This window comes from Phascolarctos cinereus, unplaced genomic scaffold (assembly GCF_003287225.1).
Source record: "Phascolarctos cinereus isolate Bilbo 61053 unplaced genomic scaffold, phaCin_HiC Scaffold_1;HRSCAF=81, whole genome shotgun sequence".
Taxonomy (NCBI): domain Eukaryota; kingdom Metazoa; phylum Chordata; class Mammalia; order Diprotodontia; family Phascolarctidae; genus Phascolarctos; species Phascolarctos cinereus.
Genome location: NW_027555514.1, coordinates 282,466,436 through 282,472,824, shown reverse-complemented (window position 1 = coordinate 282,472,824; position 6,389 = coordinate 282,466,436).

The following is a 6,389-nucleotide window of genomic DNA, read 5'->3' as shown; positions in this document are numbered from 1 at the left end:
GGTCACCACTGAGCAGCTGTGTCAGCTCTGAACTGTCCTGCCTGGTACCCTCCTAGGTAAGTGTCCATGAATTTTTTTTAAATTATGTTGATGATTTTCAAAATAACTAGTTTCCTTTATAATCCCATAGATTTTATACACTTAACATGGCTCTGAGAAGGGGTCCACTGGCTTCACTACAAAGGGTCCAGGATGCAAAAATCCCAGCCCTTAATGACTGGCCTCTCACCTGCCAGTGGGAAACACGAGAAGTCTGAGTTGATGCTGAGGGTCTGCCCTGCCGGCCAGCTTTTTAACTCAACTGAGGGTTAGAGTTTCCTCTCCACAACTTTCTAACCTAGTCTGCAGAGCCTCTGCCGCGTATTTCGGTTGACGAACCCCTGCCCTCATTTGATAAAACAGAGGCCACACCGGCTCCGAGCCCCCACTCTCTAGATCCGGGGGCCATGGCCCTGAAGCTGCAGGTGCCGTCTCAGGTCCTGGTGCCAGACTCTGTTGTCAGCAGGTGAGGAGAAAATGGCTACTTTCGCATCAATCACAGCTACCACTGCTGGGCCCGTAGGCCTGCATGACCGGTGCAGAGCGGCTCCTTCTATCACTGAGTCACCACCGATGGAGTCAGAGGCTCAGCTAGGGATGTGAGTCATGGGCCTCAGACCGAGTGATCCCACCCCTGGGCCCAGGAGAGCGGCGAGCTGTTCCAAATGGATACGAAAGAACTGCATTCTAGCCTCTGTAAGGATGGGGATGATGAAGGGAATCACTGATGAAGGGTGAGCTGCTTTTGAAGCTCTCTGTCTCTGACATACTCATCAGCCTGACTGCCTGAGAACAGGAACCTTGGGGTGAATATGGAATGTCATCTTTGAAGAGGAGAGGCTTGAAGGCCACCACTGAACCTGCTCTCTGCTCCCCACCATGAAAAGGGAGGCTTTGTACTCGGCTGCAGACAAGGCGGGCCCCCCTCCACTGTGGAATGCAGTCCCCGCAAAGCCGATGCCCTCACGAGGAGGGACCGAACTAGGAAGCTTTGTTCTCTGAGAAAGGGAAGCATTCAAAGACCCTGAGTTAGAAGGTACCTCACAGGTGCTGTTCAGTCCACGTGGTAATTGTTAAGAAGCGCCCCAGCAAGACTTTTAGACCTAGCTGATGTTGGTGGGAAAGGTTCAGACGTGGGTCAAGGGGATCATACAGTCTGCAAGATGAGAGGGATCTCAGCGCTCACCAAGGCTTGACTGTGCCTCTGATCATCCCCCCTCCCACCGGCACCTCCTGGAACACTTTGGGGTGGGATAGGGTCGGAACTGGACCTGTAAATGTATTGGTATAGGGTGGGGGTAGGGAACCTGCAGCCTCGAGGCCGCGTAAGACCTTCTAGGTCTTTTGACCGAGTCTAAGTTTTACAGAACAAATCCCTTTATGAAGGGGATTTGTTCTGTGAAGTTTGGATTCTGTCAAAAGGCCTCACTTGAGGACCTAGAGGGCCACACATCCCCACTGGCGGCACCCTTAGCTGCACTGAAATGTAGAAATCTGGAAGCTTCCATGGGGCTTTGGCAGTAAACTCCAGGGAACCCCGCAAAGTGATCAGAAAGACCGGGCCCTGTTTGAGGGGGAAGGCTGGCAGAATCTGGGACACTGGAACATGTCTCTAGGTGACAGTTGCTAAGAAACTGTTGCATCACAGGGAGGGAGAGCCAGGAAGGGGCCTTCACTTAGGCCTGTGTGCGAGACAGAGGGGACAGAAAAACTGAGTCCTTCCATCACAAACACCAAGAAAGTGGGGCCTAGAGAGGGCTCCGGAGCTCCCCTGGGGCAACGAGAGGGGGGCAAAGGGGATGGTTATTCCAAGCTCTGCTAGCCAGAAATGTTGCGCCTCGGCTCTCCGTAGTCTAGGTCCAAACCTGAGTTCTTGCTTCCTGGCCAGCCTCACCTGGGCCAGAGACTGTCCCTCAGGCCTGCGGCCAAGGGAAGCCACTCCCTTCGGGCCTTTCCTAAGGAAGGAGCCCTGGATTTGGCTCTGGCTCTCCCACTCGATATTTGTGTGGCCCTGGCTTAAGCAGGGTGAACGGTCTTTTGGCATTTTTGTGGTTCCCTCATTTCAGTCTTGTCTGACTCTACGTGACCCCCTGTGAGGTTTTCTTGGCAAAGATTCTGGAATGGTTTGCCATTTCCTTCTCCAGCTCATTTCACAGATGAGGAAACAGAGGCCAACAGGGTTAGGTGACTTGCCTAGGGTCACACAGCTAGGAAGTGTCTGAGGCTGGATTTGAACTCGGGTCTTCCTGACTCCCGGGCCAGCTTTCTTTGTCCTGTGCTCCCCAGTTGCCTCTTTTGGCAAGCTCTAATTTTTAAAAGGCAGGGACTGGAAGGACTGCTAGAAGCCACGTAGCCCAAACCCTTCCTTGAATCAAGAGTCACTCTTGACCACCGTGTTTTTGCCTTTCTTTGTATCCCTAGCACGCAGTATAGGCCTTAATGCTTGCTGGCCAAATGACGCAATGAATGACACCTACAAGAAGATCGGATAGGGGGATAGGGAATCCAAGGAGGCACCGCCTTTCACTGGGGGATGAGATCCAATTGTCAGGAAGTCTTTACATTGAGCCAAAGTTTGCAGCCCTGCCCCTCTCCCCCATGCTCCCATCAGACAGCTGTGGAGCTGAACAGAGTAAGTCACAGCCCTCTTCTCCTGGGCAGAGCCTCGGAACACTGAGGGCGTGGAGCAGACACCTAGATTTCTTTACGCATCTCTGCCACGTTTAAGAGCTACACCAGAAAGAGCGACACCAGAAACAGCTAATGATTTTTTTTTTCCAGCAATGCCTGTGATAGTGTAGGTTTGGGGTTAACCTTCTCCCCATGAAAAATCCCTTTTCGCTTCCCCCTTATGCCTGAAAGGTGGGGGGGAGACAACACGTAACAGGTGCCATCGGGAGCAGAGCTGGGCTGTTCTCAGCATGACGGTACATGTCTGTGCTCCTCTCCCCCCCGCCCGTGCCCTGTGAGGGGGGGTGGCAGCCGCAGTTAGCCCACGTGCCAAAGGAGCCCAGTGGCGTGGCTGAGCCAGATTCTGCCTGGCTTGGAGATCGACTGATCCCTCTAGGTTGAGCTGGTGGAGACCACTCTGTGGATGGCTTCCCAATTCCAGAAAGCAACTTTTTGAATCTTTTGGTTCAAATACTTAAACTAGGTAATTACGGTAGGAAGTACAGGGTGTTCCTTGTTTTTTCTTTGCCCCAAGGCATAGAAAGCTTTCAGAAATGTCTCTGCTCACTAACCAGACTCGTGGAGTGTCCCAGCTAGAAAGGACCTGAGAGATCGCCTCATCCCAGGGGTGGGAAGTGTGGCCCTTTGACTGAACGCAGCTTCCGAGAACAAATCCTTTTATTAAGGGGATTTGTTCTGTGAGGTTTGGATTCTAAGGGCCGCACTTGAGGACCTGAAGGGCCATATGTAGCCTCAAGGCCGCAGGCTCCCCACCCCTGACCTAGTTCAACCACTTTAAGGTCAACAAAACTCTTGGGGGAGGGGGGAAGGAGGGAGCAGCGTGAGTCTGCTCTTTTCCACTTTTCAGACGAGGAAACTGAGGCCCAGAGAAACCAGTTGCCTCTGGTGAGGGTCACACAGCTAGTAAATGTCGGAGCTGGGATTCTGGCCTAGATCTTTCCTGACGCCAAGGTCCAGGCCCCCTCCACCATCATAGACATCACCGAGGTCCCTTCTTCCCGCTCCAGATCTATGATCAATTCAAGTCCTCAGCCATGGTAGTTGCTGCTCCATAAATGATGGTTGAATTGAAATAAATGACCAAAATGAGACATTCTCTTCCCTTAAGGTGTTTACATTCTGCAGGAGGGAAGCCTTAGGTGTGGATGAATGACATGGTCATCACAAAGTCATTGGGGAAGGGGTAGGTATATCCAACTTCGGGGAGCCAAAATACAATGAGAGAGAATGATATTCCAGGACTGGGGTGGGGGCATGCAGTCTGAGCAAAAGGCCAGAAATGTCATGAATGGGAACCAGGAGTCGGCCGATTTGGCTACACGGATTGTAACTTGAGACCAGTCTGGTCAGAAATCATAGCCAAATCATGAAGAGCTCAATGTCAGAAACCAGAGCTTATTACTTTGTTCCAGGAGGTGAGAGGGAGGCATTCAACTCCCTGAGGAGGGGCCTGGTTAGCCCTTCACCTTTGGCCACTGAGGGTGGAGGGGACAGGGGAGAGGCCGAGGACCAGCTGTCAGGGTTCGGCAGAGAGAACTCATTCTCCACAGAAGAGGGCTCAGATCAGATGATTGCTGGGGTCCCTCCCAACTCAAGAATTCTGTGAGTCAAAGTGTCAGCTGTTGACATCTTCAACATGATGGAGTAGAGTTGAATTTGGAGTCAGAGAACCTAGGATCAAATCCCAATCACTAATTTAACCCATAAGCATTTATTAAACACTTACTGTGTGCCAGGCACTGGGCTAAGTGCTGGAGATACAAAGAAAGACCCCCAAAAAAACCCAGTCCCTGCCCTCAAGGAGCTCCCAGTCTAACAGAGACAACATACAAACAACTATGTACAGATAAAACATATTTAAGACAAATTAGGGGAGTCTCAGAGGGAAGACACTAAAATCCAGGAGGGCTGGGAAAAGCCTCTTGCAGAAGATGGGATTTTAGGGACCTGTGTGACCATGGGTAAGGGCACTTAACTACTCAGCCTCAGTTTCCTCATCTGGAAAATGTGAGGGTGGAGCTAGATGACCTCTGAGGCCCCTCAAGCTCAAAATCTGTGAATTTCTGGAATCCTAAGCATGAGTACTACGTAAATCCAATTTGGTTTTGTTGCTAAAAAGTGATTATATCCTTTAGGTGACTATTGACTAAAGAGATGGAGAGTTGGGAGCTATGCACGTAGATTTCAGAGCTGAGATTAAGTTTGCAGATGAAATCCAAAAGGAGAAATGCAGGAGGCTCCCACGAGAATGAGGAGAGCTGGAGTTAGCACATGTCAAGTCCCAAGCCCCTTTTGGAAGTTAAACGAGCGTAGCTCAGGACCGAGGCCAAGCAGTGAAGCAGGGCTGGGTCGGGATCCCTCTCATCCCCTCGACGACAAGACTGCCCAGCTACAGCAGAGAAAGACCCACGAGGCTCCTTAGGCTCCTGGAGGCTGGACCTGGAGCGCCGTAAATGGATTCCAGTGGGGAACGGGCCAAACCCGTGCGTGACAGAGCCCTAAATGAGGATCTGGGAGAGATTCGACCTTTTCAGAATCACATCAGGATGGGCAGCCAGACCTCCACCAGGCACGGCCCCTGAGGCTTCTTCTGGCAAGAGAGCCCTGAGCCACTCAGTTCCTATGCTCCCTTGGGGGAAGGGCTGTGGAATTCCTCTCTCTACCCCAAAGCCTTTGAGGGGGAGGGGAATCGGATTGCCACGCCATATAACTAAGACATTCCCACTGAAGTGCTATAATGGTCAATTCAGTGGGAAGAGCATTGAATTTGGGGTCTGATTTGGGGCTGAAGTCTGTGTCTACCCCTTAGCTAACTGACCGATTATGTGACCCTGGGCAAGTCAGCCTCTAGCTGACTCAGTTTCCTCACCTGCAAAGTGGGGATAATAGTGCCTCTCTCCCAGGGTTGTTATGGGGATCAAATGAGATAATATTTGTGAAGCACTCTGCCAGCCTTAGAGTCCTATACAAATTCTAGTTATTATTGTTGCATTCCCCCTCCTATTTTACAGATAAGGAAACTGAGGCCCAGAAGAAGTTAAGTGATTTGTCCATGGTCATATTAGCAGTAAGCATCAGGATTTGAACTCAGGTCCTCTGAATCTAGAACTAACCCAACCTCAATTAAATGTTTGTTGAATTGAGTTTAATTGATGCCTTGGGTTTTGTTGAGGAAGGTGGATTGGGACAGGTTCAGGACACGGGGCCCTGGTGGGGTGGGGTATAACAGACCCATGGAGAGCCCCTTAGGGCCCTGAATGTCTGGGGATGGACAGAGAGAAGGTGTCACCAAAACTCCCCATCTCTCCATGGAAAGGGGCTAAGGGTAGGCTCATCACCCAGGTCTTTTAATCTGGTGGTGCAGGGCGACCTCTTGTGGCAGAGAGTAGGCATAACGTCGGGCTCGCTCTATTTTGGGTTAGCCGGTTGGTAGGAAGTGTGGACTCTGAGCTTGAGCTTCCCCAGCCCCCAGCTCTCTGCCTGGCCCCTGCGAGACAGAAACAAAGCAGTTTGATAGGATCGGGTATCCAGACCTCCAGAGTCTCCAGTCACTAATAAAGAACCCAAGTCAGGTGCCTCCATCCTGCCCATCTCTTCAACTTTCCTCAAAGGGTGGGCTAGAAGGATAAGATAGGATAGGGGTCTGTACCTCTTACTCC